A 19,491-nucleotide genomic window follows, 5' to 3' on the forward strand; every position below is an offset into this window, starting at 1 on the left:
TCGATTGGTTTGGCCCTTCAAGGACGTTGCATCGAGAGATGCACGAGTTTGTTTTGGCAGACATTTCTGTCCATGTAAATGCCACTGCCTTGGCGTCTGTTTCTTCAACCAATGAACATTACTCCTGGTGTTGTGTTTTGAGCCGGCACAAGACTGCGACGCATTGCCATCCATGTCGAGACTTGGGGCAGGCTGAGGAATAAAAATCCAAAACTGTCAACCGTGCTTTATTTGGCCTTTTGCATTTCAAAGTCGTTGCACAGCTTGCAATGTGACACGCAGGTGCTGCGTGCATTTATAAAATGTCACGGTGCCACGACACTTTTACGTGCCTCCCACGGACCACACGGTGCCACAATGTTACTTACATATTGCTCTTCTGACGGTGATCTGTAGCTCATGGAGGAATTTGTGCACATGTATCATGTATGCAGGACAGACATTTTGTGGACAATGTACGATACTTAATTAGTTTAATTTTTTAAATGTGAATTACAAGGACATTAGACGATGGGTAAACACATGGGTATTGGGTATATATGGGATTTGAACCTGGATTCCTTGCATCATGAGCCAGGGCTTAATTTCGGAACACAAACAGGCAAACCCTGTTTGTTTGTTTGTTTGTTTGTTTTTTTTTTGTTTTTTTTTGGATACCGAATCGAGGCTCGTGAAAGAGCTGACATTTACTTCACAAACAAATCAACCAGACAAACAAAGTATATAAAAAGAGGGAGCGGAAGACGATGGGGAGAGAAGGGGAAGCACACAAACACTTGAGAGCACACAACATTTGAGAGCAGGGAGATGTGTGGGAGGGAGAGGGCTTGGAGGGAGGAGGCGTGGGAAGGGGGGGGGGAGAAGTATAAAAGTATAAAACACAAGGACACCAAGGACTTCCAGGACAGAAGTTGGTATTTCAAAAAAGTGGAATTGGGGTGAAATTAGCGGGGGTAGAAAAGATCAAGGTTTTGGATGGGGGAAGATAAGAGATGGTGGTGAACAGCTGTTTTAAAGACCTGGAGGGTGGAGTGGGATTGAAGAGAGTGAGGGAGTTTATTCCAGAGGCGGGAGAAAAGAGGAATGAAGGAGTGAAGGTGAGCAGAGAGTCTTGATTTTGGCAGTTTAACCATAAGAGGGTTGCAGGCAGATCTTGTGCGACCTGTACCTGTAGGAATATTTGCGGGACAGAGCCCAGAGAGAGCTGGGGGGGGCAAGGCCAGAGAGGAGTCGGTAGAAGACGGAAAGACCACGAAACCTGCCTGCGGTGAGTGAGTGAGAGGCCCTTGGAGTTAGCTTCATCGCGGGAGATTCCAATGATTCTGAATGCTTTGGTTTCAACAGCGTGAAGATGAGCTATGTGTGAGGCAGGAGCACCAGCCCAGAGGGGAGAGCAGTATTCCATTGAGCTGCGGATGAAAGCCTTGTATGTGGTGAGTGTTGTGAAAATCAAGATTCAACAGCAACCCAAAGTAGGTTTAATCGTAATTCGTTCTCAACATCATCTAGAGAGAAACCAATAAACATGGTATTAATAATACATACAGGTGAATACAGGTGCGGACAGGCTGTATGACTATAAAAGCTTTGATACATATTGCAGACACGTTACCTTTCTAAGGGAAGCCCAGAGAAGCTCTAGAGGTACATCGCTAGGGTTACATCGTGGTGACGGATCTGCATCGCCTGTCCGCGCTGATATATATATTGTTACAGATACGACTTTGATGGTATGGTGGGCCGAGCGGGATGGCCGCCGTATCCGTACAAGTTACCCCGATTATACTCGCCGTTGACTAAGTCGCGCTACGCTGGCTCAATAAGAAAAAGAAGACACCCGGCTGGATTACAATCACACAATACGACACCAACGTTTCGATTCTCAAGTATATTCGTACGGAAAAAGGTTAGATTACAGGGGCTAGAGGTATATTACAGGAAGACAGGCACTTAGACACACTCTTATATTAACCCCGGACAGACGACAGACACACGGGACAAAATGCTGACTCACACGGGGGTTGATGAAAAGGAAAGGCAGGTCGCGATGGCTCAAGGTGCACTCTTGGCTCAAGGCAGAATCGACTCGGTCCGGTCCAGAGATGCGGGGAGGTATCGTCGCGCTGGGGGTGGCGGTGGCTTCTCTCTCCAGTCTCCAAGCTGAGGCGCATCTCACGTCACGTCCGGCAAGCGGCTGCGTATATCCGGCGGGGAGTGACACGCCCTCGGCTCGTTAGCTCCGCCTCGTGGAATCGGCACGTTGCTTCTCATTGGGTGCGTGCGGGGGGGTTACTGGCTCCGCCCCCGACGAGGAGCTGACAGCCAGCCCCTTCGGGGTAACCCCGTGGAGCGCATGGTCTGGAGCTAATCGAGCCGGTGTGAGGACGCATCCTCCCCCGCTCCGCCGCCATCCCCTCTGTTGTTGTTGTAATTGTTGTTGTAGTTGTTGTTATTGTTGTTGTTTGGGGAAGAAGATGGGAGGAGGTATGGGAAAGGTCCTAAACTCACTACTGATGCCATATAATCACATTCTGGTGCAACGAAGAGTCATAATTAATGGAGACGAGGCCTTAACTGACATAGAATAAGAATAACTAGGAAGATGTCCGAAAGTTGTCTACCTGTGGTGCGGTGGACCTGGGCACGACATTTAATGGGGGAATAAGGGGAAGGTCGGCTCTACTGATTGTTATTTACATGCAATGGGACTAGGGAATGGGGGATCGGGGAAAGTTGTGGAGTATTGGAGAAAATAGGGGAATATTTACAAGCGGATATGGAGGCCAAATTCCATATTCGCAACATTGCACCCTTCTCTACCCTCGGGGCGTCCCGACCCGATAAATTTTTACCTACTTTAGTGTGGCACGCAATGTAGTTCCCTCTACTATTAACTCTACCCTGAGTGCGACAGTTTTACAGATATTCACAAATGAGTAAATATGTCCCCCTGCGACGTTGCACCCTTCTCCTCACAGAAACACACCCACAGGATAACCGAATCCGGAAAGAATTCTCAAACTAAACATACAGCCGGTAGGGAGCATTATTTACAAGACTATGCTGCTATTTACACTACGATCCAGGACCTGTTTTTGGAGGAACACATGCAGATGTTATGCATAGAGAGAGAGCGCGCTTGCCAACATCGATACACCAACCCACGAGTGCTCTGTGGCCGACGGCCTTTAATAACGTGCAGAGCACCCTTTCCGAGCATCAACAGCACCACCCCACCACCAATCGGTGCAGTCACCATTGTTCAATGATTAAAAATAAATTCGACAACCCCTAACCCTGCAGGTGTCTCTTGCTCTTCTTGTGGTGCACTTGGTGGTGTTAACTATTAGTGGTTCACCTGTATGGCATAGGTGCCACGTTGATCCATAGGTCCATCCCCGGGTGGTGCTTGGCCGCAAACGAACTGCGGTCCATTGTGGGTGGCCACAAACATTGCGGTCCATATGGTGTATCGATCCAAGCAGCAAGCAGCGAAAGTGCAGGCCCACAACTGCGAAGCCAGCACCTCTCTCTCCTCTCTCTCTACCCCAAAGCCAGATCCTCGGAGGTGGGAGACAAAAGAAGAAACAAGTGAGTAAGGTGGTAAGGGCGCAAAAGTGCACGCAATATAAGGTAATGCACACTGGGGGCACATGGGAACCAGGTGAGACAGGTACGTTCCCATCGTACGCCCCCCCCCCCACCAGGTAACCTACATGGCCCCTCCCTTACCCCTTACTGTATCCACAAAACACAACACTACCCATAAACATCTACTTTACAAATCAACAAACATCCCTACTGTCTTCCCCGTTCCTCCCATAAACCAAATTCGTCTTCTCTCCCTCCTAACCAATCAAATTTGCCATTTTCAACTCTCATCAAAATTTGCCATCTCCAACTCAACATCATAATTTGCCATTACCAATTCATCATCAGTCCCTCCTAGGGAGGGAGAGATGGAATCACCCCAATGTCTCATCCACGTCGTGATGCGTCTCACAAATCCAACAGCAATTCTCATTTCTGCAACACAAACAAAGAAAACACAGGTGTGGAGTCATCATCATCACCACAGGTAAGTGGCTGCGTATGGTGCGACAGGTTCTTCAATCCTAACTATTTCCTAAATGACTTTAACAACTTTACACTACCCGGGGTCTCTCTCCGGCCAAACCATTGGCCCTCTTACACTATGGGTTCTAAAAACCAATTCCCATTGGCCAAACTGTGGTGCTCTTCAATTTGGGGTCTCACTCCCCCGATTCATCTCCCGGTGCCCTCGTACAATTTCTGGGCTGTGGCGTGTACCTCTCCCAGTGGGTCTACCCACCTGCACACCTCCACCACTGCAGTTGCCTCCGAGCTTACCTGCTCCTTACCCTAACCTAACTACCTGGGGAAGGCCCTCTGGCTCTCTCCCCACTCCGTGCCCTCTCTGGCACTGGGCTGCCCGATCCACACCCGGGATCCTCAGGCACCCACTCACAACTACCGGCTCCCAGAGCCCACCTGCGGCCTCACCTGGCCGACATCCTCACAGTGGTGGAGTGCCCAACCAACTACACACACTAACAGGCTACACGCCCAGCCATTTCCACAACACTAATGCACCCATCCACAACACCATTCTGCCACCGCACCACAAATGCCAATATCCAACCACAACTTACCTATACCCTCTACCTAACACTTACACTACCCGCCCCGGGTATTCGTGAAAGGGGTCCACTCTTCCCCCATCCACACCTTCGCACCATGCACACCACTCCGTACCACTTACTCCAACTCTCTCCACACACCTGTACTTGCACACCTGTGCTCACACCTGGTGCCACCTGCACCCTTCTCTCCCCAAGCGCATTCGCGCTGATCCACACACTCACTACTCATACACTGCTCCACACACCTGTCCAGTTGCACACCTGTGCAATCACACCTGTTCAATTCTCACACACACAGCATCATCTCAGCTAACTACTCCCTTCTGAAACTTGCGCTTCCCAGTCGTCCCTTTAAACTATTGCGCTCCCACGTCATTATCATCCATACTAATCTACCTGCGTCCCCACTACAGGTATCAGTCACTAACTAATCTTAACGTCACCTAATGTCAATCTCTTCTAGATCCCTACATTATCCAAGCCCTCCCTGGCTCGGTTGTCATAGCCACCCCATAAGCTATTGCTCCTTTGCCCCACTCACATGGGAAAGGTGGCAGGGATGCCACCCTCTCCCACCGGGCCTATCGCTCCTCAATCCCCCAGTCCTCTGGCACTAATAAGCCCCCCTTATTCAGAGGTACTGGGTCCCGCCTCGGCATCTAAAGCCGAGGCGATCCACGGGGCCGCCTGCTCGCCGGTGTAAGGTCTTATCCGGTCGGCGTGGACGATCCGAGGGAGGGCTCGTGGCCCCATTTTGATCTTAAAGACCACGTCACAGATTTGCGACAGGACGACTCCTGGGCCTTGCCAGGGGGAGGTGAGTTTTGGGCACCTTCCCTTCCGCCTCCGGGGATTAAAGAACCAAATCTTCATCCCCGGAGCGTATTGACTCCCCTGGCTCCGGTCGTCGTACCTGCGCTTCATCTTTTCCCCCGCCAGATGGAGTTGGCGGCGGGCGAAGGCATGGACTAGCTCCATGCCTTCCTCTAGGTGACGTGCGTACCCCTCCCTCGGCGGGTTAACCACTGTGTCTGGCACGGGACCGCATAGCAAGTCGGCGGGAGCCCGTAACTCCCGCCCATACATAAGCAACGCTGGACTGCATGCGGTGGCCCCGTGCTGGCTGGTTCGGTAGGCCATGAGCAAGTAAGGGAGATGTTCGTCCCAGTCATCCTGACGGGTGGTGGTGAACAGTGCCAGTTGTTGGATTAAAGTTCGGTTGAATCTTTCCACCATCCCGTCAGATTGAGGTCTTAAAGGCGTTGTCCTGGTTTTTCGAATTGACAGGAGACTGCACACATCTTTTAGTAATTTGCTCTCAAAATTTCGTCCCTGGTCGGTGTGCAACTCCTGTGGAATCCCATGCCGGCACACAAATCCTTCCACGAAGGCCTGCGCTACCACCCCTGCTTCTTGGTTGGGGAGGGCGTAGGCCTCCGGCCACTTGGTGAAGTAGTCCATCACAACGAGGATATACTTATTACCTTGGCGGGTGCGGGGCAGCGGTCCTAGAATATCCATAGCCACCCGCTCAAGGGGGGCCCCCACCTGATGTAATTGAAGGGGGGCCCTCATCCTCCGTGCTGGTCCCTTTTTGGCAGAACAGGCGTCGCATCTCCGACACCAGTCCTGTATGTCGCGCCCCATATTCACCCAATAGAACCTCCGGCGGACCCGAGATATTGTCTTTGTCCTGCCCAAATGGCCGCCGGAGCGGGTACCATGCACCTGTTGCAATATGACGTTCTTGAATTTGTCAGGGACTATCACCAGCCAGGAAGTTCGATCAGAGGGAACCTCCACCCACTTGCGATACAAGATGTTGCCTTTCAATTCCAGGGTCTGCCACTGAGCCCAATATGCCTTTGTCTGCGCCCCGAGGGGGGTGACCTCTTCCCCCTTTGGTCTTTGCCCCAATTTGACCCATTGGAACACCGGCCCCAGAACAGGATCCTCCTGCTGGGCCGTGCTCCAAGCCAACTCTCCAAATTCCTCGTCCGCGGTTAGTGGCAAAATTGGCCCTCTCACCCGGGTTGCCCGGACGACGAGAATCGGGGCGGAATCGCCCAATTGCTCCCTCTCCTCGTGTCTCGCACAAAATTTACAGTTTTCCCCCAGACAAGGACGCCGAGAGAGTGCGTCCGCATTACCATGGGCCTTCCCGGCCCTATGGGCCACATCAAAATCGTACTGCTGCAACTTTTCCAACCACCTTGCAATTTGGCCCTCCGGTTCCTTGAACCGAAGGAGCCATTGCAAGGAGGAATGGTCAGTTCTAACCAAAAATTTCCGCCCGTACAAGTACGGGTGGAAATGGTTCATGGCAGCCAGCATAGCCAATAACTCTTTGCGAGTGACGCAATAATTTCTCTCGGGCCTACTTAAGGCCCGACTATAATAACCAATCACTCTCTCCACGCCCTCCTGTGTCTGAGACAAAACTGCGCCCAATCCTTCCTGGCTCGCATCCGTGTCCAGGGTAAATGTCCCGTCACTAGTGGGGTAAGCTAGAAGGGGTGCGGATGTTAGACACCCCTTCAATTTTTGGAAGGCCTCGTGGCACTCCCGTGTCCAATTAAATCGCGTCCCCTTCTCCGTAAGCCGGTGGAGGGGACGGGCCAACTCCGCAAATTTCGCCACAAAGCGCCGGTAGTAGGAGCAGAGTCCCAAAAATCCCCGCACCTCTTTGATGGTACGTGGTGCGGGCCACTCCTCTACCGCTTTAATTTTGTCTGGGTCTGTTTTTACCCCCTCGCGGCCAATCACGTGACCTAGATAGGCCACCTCTCTTGCAAACAAAGTGCACTTACTCGGGTTCAGCTTCAACCCTGCCTGTCTGAGGCACCCGAACACCTGGTCCAAATTAGCTAGTGCCTGGGGGAACGTTTGGGCATGTACCAGGACGTCATCCAGGTACACCAGGCATGATTGCCATGGCATGCCGCCTAGTACATGCTCCATCAATCTCTCAAAGGTGGCGGGGGCGTTACACAAACCAAACGGCATCACAGTAAACTGATACAGTCCCTTACCTGTGGAAAATGCCGTTTTCTCCTTCCCTGCCCTATCCATCTCCACCTGCCAATACCCACTCTTGAGGTCCAAAGTTGTGAACCAATTTGAGCCCGCAACGGCATCGAGGGTGTCATCAATCCTTGGCAGGGGATATGAGTCCTTGAGTGTCACGTTGTTTAGCTGGCGATAGTCCACGCAGAACCGCGTGGTCCCATCCTTCTTTTTGACCAGCACAACAGGTGACATCCAAGGACTTCCCGAGGGCTCGATCACACCTGCATCGAGCATTTTTGCAACCTGCTCGTCAGCTTCCGCCCTCTTGCTCCAAGGGAGCCGTCGGGCGGCCTGACGAATAGGCCGGGCCTCACCGGTGTGGATCTGATGTTTCACCAGGCCCGTACGTCCAATATCCTCGGTGGACAGGGAGAAGAGGTCCAAATGGGACCCAACCAGTTTGTGTAAGGCCTCCCTCTGGGTACCTCCCAACTCTACGCTACTACGATTTACCATCTCGCAAATGGGATCGGGCCAATTCCTACTTGTTATTGAAGGCTCCCCCCGGGGTCGGCTCGGCTGGACGTTCTCGCCCCTCACTGTCGCGACTTCCTCAACTGGGGTGCAGCCAGCTACCCTCGTGCCCCTTACTATAGTGCGTGGTTCTGTACTCACATTTACTACTCGGACGGCCACTACCGGTCCGTCCGTTTTTACAAGGGTGCGGCCCACGATTAAACCCGGTATGGACTGCGCTGCCACCGGTTCGACCAGGCCGCAGGACTCCTGCCATGTTGGGCGAGCTGCCCACCGGGCCGGCACTATCGCCTCGGCCCTTGGGGGGATGGTCACGGCCTCGGAAGCCTCCAGCTCCGCTCTCTCGGCCGTGCTCACTCCCCCTAACGGCAGCTCTTCTACTCCCACCTGCAGGATCCCCCGGCACAAGTCGATTTTACAACCGCTGGCAGTCAACAGGTCCAACCCTATTAAACATGGGTCGCACACCTCCGCCACCCAAACATCTATCTCCCTCCTTACCGACCCTAACTTGAGGGTCACAGAACCACGCCCTATGATCGGGGCCGTTACCCCGGTAGCAAGCTGCAAACTATAATTTTGCAGGCGCTGGATCTTATCCCAGCCACCTGCACTCGAATCAAGGACCACAGGGCTGATGATCGTGGCGCTAGCTCCTGTGTCCACTACGGCGTCTACCCCCACGCCGGCAATTTTGCATCTAATTGTCAGGCTACCGGTTCCAATTTGGCCACAATAAATGACCTGTCGCGTCAATGAGGGCTCTCCTCCATCCTCTGCTGCCGAACACCGCCCTACGTGCCCGACACCTTCTAGTTTCCCGGGGTCTGGCGGGGGGGTGTCTGGGGTCGGCTAACCCGCTCCCCCCTGGGCGGAGTTGAGGACCTCAACTGCCGGGGATCATCCCGGCGCGCGTTTCGACAGTGCCGCGCCAGGTGACCCAGGCGGTTGCAGGTATAGCACCTCACCTGGTAAGGTGCTTGCCTCCGGAATTCCAAATTCCCCCCCCTGTAGGTCCGAATTGGATTACCCGCTCGTGGTCCACCGCGGGCCACCTCCGGGGCCGCCTGCCATGGTCCAGGTCCTGCCAGGCGCTGGTCCACCAGCCTCCGGACCATGCCCGCCAGGTCAGGACCCACGTCGGGGGCGGGCCCCCTAAGGGGTCCGCCCTCCATCGGGGGTCCCATCTGGCGGACCGCCATTGCGAGACGCTCGCCCCCCCGGGCCAGGGGCCTCGCTGCTTCCCAACGGGCCGCAGCGTCAGCCGCCTGGCTCAGAGTCTGCGGGCGCCACATGGCGAGCTGTTGCCGGAGCTCAATATCCGGGAGGGCCTGGATAAAATGGTCCAGCGCCAGGCTTTCCCGGGAATCCGCTGCCATGCTAGCATGTGCGATCCCCACTGCGCGGCGAATGTCGTGGGCAAGTTCCCCGATGGCTTCCTGGGGCTTGCGCTTTCGCAGCGCGAGCTGAGCTTTAACAAGCTCGCTCTGCTGTTCTATTCCAAATCGATTAATTAGGGCGTCGCGGAGGGCTGGCAGGGTGAGAGCACCCGCTGGTAATGCCGTCAGCACCTCCGCCGCCGCGCCGCGCAATGCGGCCACCAGGTGTACTCCACCTTCGTCCTCACCCCAACCGTTACCCTTACACACACAGTCGAACTGCGCCAGGTACGCGCGTAGATCACTCTTGCCGTCATACGGCGCGAGTGGGACCTTGTGGGACCACCTCGTATGCGAGTCGTTGCCCGCCGGCCGGACCCCGTGCGTCGCCCCTTGCGGGGTCAGCGCGGGGCCGAACCGGCCGGGCCCCCACAGTACATTACCCCCAAGGGGCTCTCGTGCCTCCCCGGTCCCTCCAACAACTACCCCTGTTGGTGTCGATGCATGGGTCACACCTCCGCAACCCGCTACCCATTCCATACCACCACAACCTTGCTCACCCACACCTCGCACCTCTCGTTCCATACCCTCCGGACCAGCCATACACCTCACTCTTGGCCTCTCACGAACATCCGGGTCTATCTCGACCCCCAAGCTTATTAAATCACCTGGCGCATCATACGCACGACCATATTGGTCACCACTTACACCGGGTCCTCTTTCTCTTCGCTTCTCCTCCATCACCTGCGAATCCCTCATCCGGTTAATGAGCACATCATCACGATCCGAACACAGACTTTGGACCAATTCTTTTACTTCCTCCTTTATCTCTTTCTTATCCTCTCTCCGTCGCTTCTTAATTTCGCTCACCCCTTCTTCCACTTCTTCTAATTTTTGCTTCATCTCCTTCATCTCTTCGTGCGCCCCTTTAAGTTCTTCCTCTAACTCCACTTTATTTTTTTCTATGTGCTCCCGCACCTCCCGCTCTTTAACCTCCATTACCTCTACCACCTTGTCCATTTTCCTCGTCAGGTCCTCATGTACCGTCTGGCACTCTTTTTTAATTACCCCTACGTCCTTTTTCATCTCCTTCTGTGTCGATTTTAAACCCTCTATTACCGCTGTGTTCTTCTTTACCTGGTCCCCCAACTCCTTTTGTCCCACTGTCAGTTGTTCTACTCCCAGCGTCAACTCCTCTATACCACCTTGCAATTTTACAGTCCCCTTTCTCACCTCTTTCTCCATGCGCTCCTTACAGTGCCTCACCTCCTCGCGCACTCCTCCGACCTCCTCACTCACTCCTCTTCTGATCTCCTCTCCCATCACTTGCATCTCCTGCCCAGATGCCACCCTCATCTGCTCCATTTCCTCCCTGTGAGCATCCAGTTTGGTTTCTACCCCCATTCTGACCCCCTCTATCTGCTGCTCCATTTGTTTAACTTCCCTTTCCGCTTGGTCCCTCATGTCCCTCAATTTGCCTTCCATACTGTTTTCTAACCCCTCTAACCCTTTTTGCATCCCTTCCATTTGATTCTCTTGAGCGGCCATTCTGTTTTCTACCCCCGTTAACCCATGTTTCACTCCCTCTATCTGATTCTCTTGAGCGGCCATTCTGTTTTCTACCCCCGTTAACCCATGTTTCACTCCCTCTATCTGATTCTCTTGAGCGGCCATTCTGTTTTCTACCCCCGTTAACCCATTCTTTACTTCTTTTATCCCGTTGTCTAACTCCTCAAAATTATTGTCTAACTTCTCAATTTTCTTGTCTAACTCCTCAAAATTATTGTCTAACTTCTCACTGGTACCCCTCGCTTCGTCCCTCATTACCCCCATTTGGTTTCCCAACCGCTCACTATCAGCCCTCATTTGCTCACTATCAGCCCTCATTTGCTCACTATCAGCCCTCATTCCCACCATTTGTTCCATAAGGGCCCTCATTTGCAGGAGGAAAAGGTTCGAATCCACCAGGGGCGCTGCCACGGTCGCGGGCGCGGTGACCAGCGAGGCGCCATTTTGCGCGCCCGCTTCTTCGTGCGTGACGGCGCTATTTTGCGAACCTGCCGCCCTCACTGCTTCGCTCTCCTCCTGTCCCTCATTTTGGTCCTGGACCGACCCTGCTTCACTCTCCCCTACCGGACCCCAGCCGTCTTGATCCGCCATAGCGCGACTTGCAAAATTCGAGTTTCGTAAAACAAAACAAATTTCGGCCGCTCCAAATTTTGACCAAATTTTTTTTTTTTTTCCTCTATTCGTTTTTTTTTTTTCTTCAAAATTTGGTCGGGCCTCGAATCCCACTCCTGACACCAATTGTTACAGATACGACTTTGATGGTATGGTGGGCCGAGCGGGATGGCCGCCGTATCCGTACAAGTTACCCCGATTATACTCGCCGTTGACTAAGTCGCGCTACGCTGGCTCAATAAGAAAAAGAAGACACCCGGCTGGATTACAATCACACAATACGACACCAACGTTTCGATTCTCAAGTATATTCGTACGGAAAAAGGTTAGATTACAGGGGCTAGAGGTATATTACAGGAAGACAGGCACTTAGACACACTCTTATATTAACCCCGGACAGACGACAGACACACGGGACAAAATGCTGACTCACACGGGGGTTGATGAAAAGGAAAGGCAGGTCGCGATGGCTCAAGGTGCACTCTTGGCTCAAGGCAGAATCGACTCGGTCCGGTCCAGAGATGCGGGGAGGTATCGTCGCGCTGGGGGTGGCGGTGGCTTCTCTCTCCAGTCTCCAAGCTGAGGCGCATCTCACGTCACGTCCGGCAAGCGGCTGCGTATATCCGGCGGGGAGTGACACGCCCTCGGCTCGTTAGCTCCGCCTCGTGGAATCGGCACGTTGCTTCTCATTGGGTGCGTGCGGGGGGGTTACTGGCTCCGCCCCCGACGAGGAGCTGACAGCCAGCCCCTTCGGGGTAACCCCGTGGAGCGCATGGTCTGGAGCTAATCGAGCCGGTGTGAGGACGCATCCTCCCCCGCTCCGCCGCCATCCCCTCTGTTGTTGTTGTAATTGTTGTTGTAGTTGTTGTTATTGTTGTTGTTTGGGGAAGAAGATGGGAGGAGGTATGGGAAAGGTCCTAAACTCACTACTGATGCCATATAATCACATTCTGGTGCAACGAAGAGTCATAATTAATGGAGACGAGGCCTTAACTGACATAGAATAAGAATAACTAGGAAGATGTCCGAAAGTTGTCTACCTGTGGTGCGGTGGACCTGGGCACGACATTTAATGGGGGAATAAGGGGAAGGTCGGCTCTACTGATTGTTATTTACATGCAATGGGACTAGGGAATGGGGGATCGGGGAAAGTTGTGGAGTATTGGAGAAAATAGGGGAATATTTACAAGCGGATATGGAGGCCAAATTCCATATTCGCAACATTATATAGGAACCGAGAAAGGGTCGCGTAGCGGCCATGAGGCGAATAACATCAGTGTCGTAATTTGGATGACGATTTCATTACATTCTCCCCGCGCTTAGATCCAAACTCGGCGGTGAAGAACAGCAGACACATACAGAGGAATACATAGGAATGCAAAGAACGAAATACATTGGAAAGATGTCACTGCCGGTCGAACGTCCAAGGGGCCATCAATCCCGATGGCAGGGTTACTGCATTTCAGCCAGTTAGCCCGGTTAGCAATCAATCTCCAGCTATAGATATAGCCCTCATGATAATTAGAGATGATGGATGAATTGTATGTATACATCTACCTCTGCGATCGAATAGAAAACTATTATTATGTATGGTACTTTAATGTTTATGGCGTAGCCCATTGGGCAATGCCGTCAAGAACAGTGCTGGTCCATCTGTATGTATGTATGTATGTATGTATGTCCCCTCAAACGTATACCAATCAGAACTGAGGATCTGGTCACATGACATGGCGATGTGTTACATCTGGAGGAAGTCCCAGTCAAGAAGATATCGGACCGAGCATGCAGTGGTCATCCCAGGGAGAAGACGTTGAGCCGTGGGTAGTAGTAGTCTTCCTGTGGGGTAGTCTGAGTAGATAAGTGTACCTCGTTGAACAGTGAGAAACGGCTCAGGAGCTAGATGGATAAGGTGTACCTTTGAGATTCGCAACTCATTACATAAGGTGTGCCATGACGAAGAGCGACTGGCCATACGACGCAAAGCAACGCATTACAGGCAGATGTCGGTGTGGCAGATGTGTAATTCAGTAAACCATAACAGTAAGTAAGAAGACCATTACAGTAGGTCTGTACCCGCCCTGGCTCCCAAGGGTACATACGCAGTACAAGCGCATGTAGTGGCACGCGAATCTACCGTTGGCAGCGATCGCACGAGTCACGAGCGGCCTCTGAAGGCTGCCTGGACGACCGGCGCACAAACGGTCGAAACGCGCCTCTCCAGCGAAGCGCGCAGGACCGCCGGGATGCCTATGGCAAGCTTGTCCATCTGCACCGCGCGCGGAGGATCGGAGAAGATCGGTAGACCGAGAGAGTTCCGGCTGGACAAACCATGTTTGTCCCAGCGTCGTCCCGGATCGTTATGATTGATTGCCATGATTGTCACGCCAGATGACCCGGATGGATTGGCCATCCCGGATGTCCGACCGATCCATCCAGTTGACGCCATCGTTGCATGGCACGGATCCAGCCGGACCGCGGATGGATCGACCATCCACGGACGCAATGGCACAGAGAAGGCCCGGATGGATTGGCCATCCCGGATGTCCGACCGATCCATCCAGTTGACGCCATCGTTGCATGGCACGGATCCAGCCGGACCGCGGATGGATCGACCATCCACGGACGCAATGGCACAGAGAAGGCCCGGATGGATTGGCCATCCCGGATGTCCGACCGATCCATCCAGGTAACGCCAACGTGGCATGGCACGGATCCAGCCGGACCGCGGTTGGATCGTCCATCCACGGACGCAATGCCGCAGTGCAGCTCATTGAGGCTGCATTGGGAGGGAGAGGTGTACTCTATTTGATTGATTAATTGTATATTTAAAATCAATAAAAGATTATCACAAAATATTGTCTAATCAATTGGCGCATCGCATAACTAACCCACAAGGGGCGAGGAGGGAGTCGCCACCCGGGCGAGCAACAAGAACCTCCCGGGTCCCCACAAGAGTCGAGGTGGCCCGATCACAGGGATGGGCCATGTCGAGAAAACAAAAGGTCGCAGGGGCCATGGGTCACGGTGTACCCAGTGAGACCAGCGCGACCTCACGGGAGCGCGGCAGATTAGCAACATGGTCATATCCCTAGGACATACTATCCACAAACCGCAAGAATAACGAGGTAGACAAAACATCTGTTAAAGAGGTGGCTGCAGTGCGCTGCATACCGAAGACAGACGACCTTCACAGTCTGGGTCAGGCTGAGTCACAGTCAGACTGGGGCATAGGGGAACGGAATCAGACGAGGCGTCTCGCAGTCTCGAACTACGAGGCAAGAGCTCTGTCCGATAACAACGAGCCCAGAGTCAAGGACGAGCACGCAGTACGGTGTCCTCGTTACATGCGCAGGCGACGAGGGAGTCGGGCGCGACGCTCAATGTCACGAGGTCACCGTGTACTCCCACCGCGGTGACCCTGAGGGAGCGCCGCGGTACGTTGTACACGTCGTGACGTAAAGGACAATTAGTACATAGAAAGGTAACGAATCTCCGATGAGACCGCGGGAAGCACGCCATTACGCAAATGACGCCGCGAAGCGAACGCGTCTAAGATGCTGTAAAGCGTACGCGTGATACAGTCGATGACGTCATCAAGTAGGTCGGGCGGGTTTGACGGCGAGCTCCAGCCGAGCGGCATCCCCAGACGGAGCAAAGCAGCACACCGAAATCCAACGTCTCGCGCGCAGCAGCACCCGAGCGAGCCCGAGATCGGCACACGGCACACGAACCCGGCCGACGGCGAAAGCATCATCTAGGGCGCACCGCGTACGAGGGAAACCGAAAGCCGCGTCTCGGCCCGTTCCCGTTGATCCAGAGCGGGCGAGCCCGCCGAGCCGAGGGGCGAGCACGCCGAGTCGAGATGGCGAGCAAGCCCGGCAGCGACAGACCGCACGACCCGAAGCAGCGCCCCGCCTGCCTGGCTGTCGGGTCTAAGGAGCGATCACATACAACGCCCTGAAGTAGCATCTCATATGAGGTGCATCGAGCATGAAGGATGAAGAGGAGGCCTTTCAGTCCGACAAGCCTGCTCTACACCAACACTACATAAACGCAATATGACGCAATCCAACAGCTTATCGAATTAAATAATTGGGTGAAACGCGGGGTGTAAAAAAAAATGAAAGCATTCGGTCCACATACATTCCATGCACAGCATTTTTACAATGGTCGCAGGTGGTTAACGCATACGCCGTTTGATCAAGTAAAACAAAGGACGAAGAAGAACGATCACTTATAGAATACACATGGTAGTCAGGTATACGATCAACCATGAGAAGCATATGCCCGTGTGTCGTGAAAGGCTATGAAGGTCCCGCTCGACGTCCATAGAAACTCGTCCGTGCTGCGACGAGTCCTCGCCAGGGCCCAAGCGAGCCTCCATTGAGGCGTTTCCGGGCGATCCCCTACTCAGTGGGGCCGGCGAGAGGAATCCAGCGAAGATGCGGCGCGCGCAACGGGCGCGTCGTGCATAGTAGGGATTCCATCCAGCGACGGTGCGGCGCGTGATGCGCGTGTAAGAGGGGATCCGACGAGCAGCGAGGAATCGCCGGCAACGCAGAGAGGGCCGCGATCAGAATCGCCGGCCTCACAGAGTGCCCGCGAGAGGAACCGCATGCAAAGGGGTCCATCCAGTGAAGAGGCGGCGCGCGCAACTGGCGCGTCGTGCATTTGTAGTGATTCCTTCCAGCGACGGTGCGGTGCCACGCGAAGGGTGCCACGTGTAGGAGGTGATCGGAATCAGGATGGGATCGCGGGCCTCCCAGAGTAGTAGCACGCGATGGGAGCAGTGCACGTCGATTCGCGTGGAGGAGGTGGTTCCACCGAGTATCGAGTGGTCGGGGTGAGCCGGTCGTGAGAGGCACGGCGTGCTTCCGACGAGCAGCGCGCGTTCGCGCGGAGGAGATGGGCCACAGAGTAGCGAGTGGTCGGAGTGGAGCCGGTCGTGAGAGGCACGGCGTGATTCCGACGAGCAGCGCGCGTTCGCGCGGAGGAGATGGGCCACAGAGTAGCGAGTGGTCGGAGTGGAGCCGGTCGTGAGAGGCACGGCGTGATTCCGACGAGCAGCGCGCGTTCGCGCGGAGGAGATGGGCCACAGAGTAGCGAGTGGTCGGAGTGGAGCCGGTCGTGAGAGAGATGTGACTCGGAGTAGATGGGCCACTGAGTAGCGAGTGGTCGGAGTGTGCCGTCCGTGTGGAGGCATAGCCGACATGGGAGACGTGATCACTCGCGTAGGAATCTCAACTCGGGCCGAGGCACGCGTATCTAGGATGAATCCCTCGGACGGAGCCGTTAGTGCTTCCGAGCTGCGACCGGACGGGTAGGCCGGCGGCTCCAAGCGGGTCCGTCGTTCCGACGGGGTCTCATGAGAGCAGGTCGCTTTTTGTCGACGCGGTCCCGCGAAAAGGCTTGCGACGTCCCGTCTTTCGAGGCAGGCCGGCAGTGAGAGTAGTCGGAGCTCCGTTGCTGGAGCTAGCTCGACGGGTCCTCCGCTGGGCATTCTTCTCCGAGGCGAGCAGTGCAGGAGCGATGTCAGGAGAGGAATTACGATTAAGTGTTGTGAAAATCAAGATTCAACAGCAACCCAAAGTAGGTTTAATCGTAATTCGTTCTCAACATCATCTAGAGAGAAACCAATAAACATGGTATTAATAATACATACAGGTGAATACAGGTGCGGACAGGCTGTATGACTATAAAAGCTTTGATACATATTGCAGACACGTTACCTTTCTAAGGGAAGCCCAGAGAAGCTCTAGAGGTACATCGCTAGGGTTACATCGTGGTGACGGATCTGCATCGCCTGTCCGCGCTGATATATATATAGGAACCGAGAAAGGGTCGCGTAGCGGCCATGAGGCGAATAACATCAGTGTCGTAATTTGGATGACGATTTCATTACAGTGAGGAGCTCAGGTGTGCCAAGGAAGGACTTCGCACGACGGAGGATGCCCAGTCGGCGACTGGCTTTGGAGGCCAGATTTGAAATGTGGTTTTCCCAGGAAAGATCATGGCAGATAGAGACCCAAAAGCTTGAGTGACAGAACTTCTTGGAGAGGATTATTCAGAAAGTGGATGGGAGGGTTGTCCAGTCGGTCTTTTTGGAGAGACATCGTAAGAGTGTGAGATTTGTCAGGATTGAAAGACATGTTCCACTTGTTTGCCCAGTCTGTGATTTTGTCCAGGTCTGCAGAGAGTGAGGAGGCTGCTGACTGCCGATCTGAGGGATGAAGAATGGAGCGACAGAGAGTAGAGTCATCGTTGTGGGGTGGTAGATGATTACCTTAGAGCCAGGTAGAATTGTATAGGTAGTGTGCTCTGACTCTTGTGAAAAAGAAGAAACCCGATGTATCATAAGTAGGAAATTTGTTTAGACCGGATGTCGTGTAAGCGCGAAATCCTGATGTGAATCCTGAATCTTGATTCCCATCACGAGAGGTGGGGTTATGTTAATGAATCCCCTGTATGTAATGGCCTCTGTTATTTTTCCTCTGTTCCTTATGACAACGCAGCACACACACAAGCTAAGAAATTGCGCATTAATCATACGAAATAAAAGTGCCCGGAACAAGACATTGAACAATACCGCTGCTGGCGCTGCCGGCAGCCATATCGCCACATAAAACAGGCAGGGCCGTAAGGCCACGCCCCGGAGAGCAGTGATTGGTCCGGGACCATGGAGTGATGGGATTGCGGCTGCTGATTGGGGAGTGCGCGAACGTCATCTAAGGAGGTGGAAGACCTGGGAATAAAAGACTAGAGTCCCGTCGCAATTGGATTTCATAGAAAGCGACCACCATTCATGTTGTCTCCTCTTGGTTTTTCTCTCTGTTTCCGAATCTGGAGATGGACGGTCGCCTATAAGCTTCTTGGGTGGTTGCAGTCAGTACGAGCAGTCCCGACATTGGATTGAACCCCTCGGAGTTAAAGCTTGTTTGGTCATCTGTCGCCCTGCGGTGTTCACTACAGGGTAGACATACGACAATATATGTATATGTACACACATACACACACACACACATACACACACACACACACACACACACACACACACACACACACACACACACATACACATACACATACACATACACATACACACACACATACACACACACAAGTAAACGTTTGGTTGAACAAAATTTTAAAAGAACAGAAAGAAGAACGGACATAGTCGAAGCTTTTCGTCTTGCAGCTTGTCAGGGCACACACAGGAATACTGGAAATGCAGACGTGAAAGGAAACAATTTATTTGCTCAGACAAATGGGGATTGGCTCTTCGGACTGTTACTGACACGAACATACACATCATGGCGGAGAGGCACAGAGCAAGCCCGAGACCTCCCATTATAATGGAATCTGGTCAGAACAAACAGTGTGTCTGCACAAACTCTTTTTGTTTGCAAAGAACAGGAAGTCGTGTGTGAGTAAATGTGGCTTCAAGAACACGTAAAAGTGCTTCGGTACGTGCATGTGTCACAATCTGGAACTGTTCGGCATGTTAGCCTTGGGCATATTCTCAGGATTTTTCAGGAGGTGCTGACCGATGGAGAAATCGCTCTTTTGAGCAGACATGCTTGTTGGGTTCTTGCACGTGCGTTGTATGCAACCAATCTCCAAATCATTCCGAACTGTCAATGGCATATGCTGCTTGCTCCAGTCTGAGGGACATGCGACCTACATTCCTGGCATCACAACGGCACTGAAATTCATAAATAACA

At 53.3% G+C, this 19,491-nt stretch overlaps 1 protein-coding gene across 1 annotated transcript in view; it reads left to right on the forward strand.

The window, feature by feature from the left end:
• The window catches only part of LOC137437487 (uncharacterized), a 79,447-nt gene that overhangs the window by 35,410 nt on the left and 24,546 nt on the right, over window positions 1–19,491 (forward strand). The window lies entirely within an intron of this gene.

This window comes from Myxine glutinosa, chromosome 12, assembly GCF_964187855.1.
Source record: "Myxine glutinosa chromosome 12, kmMyxGlut1.1, whole genome shotgun sequence".
Taxonomy (NCBI): domain Eukaryota; kingdom Metazoa; phylum Chordata; class Myxini; order Myxiniformes; family Myxinidae; genus Myxine; species Myxine glutinosa.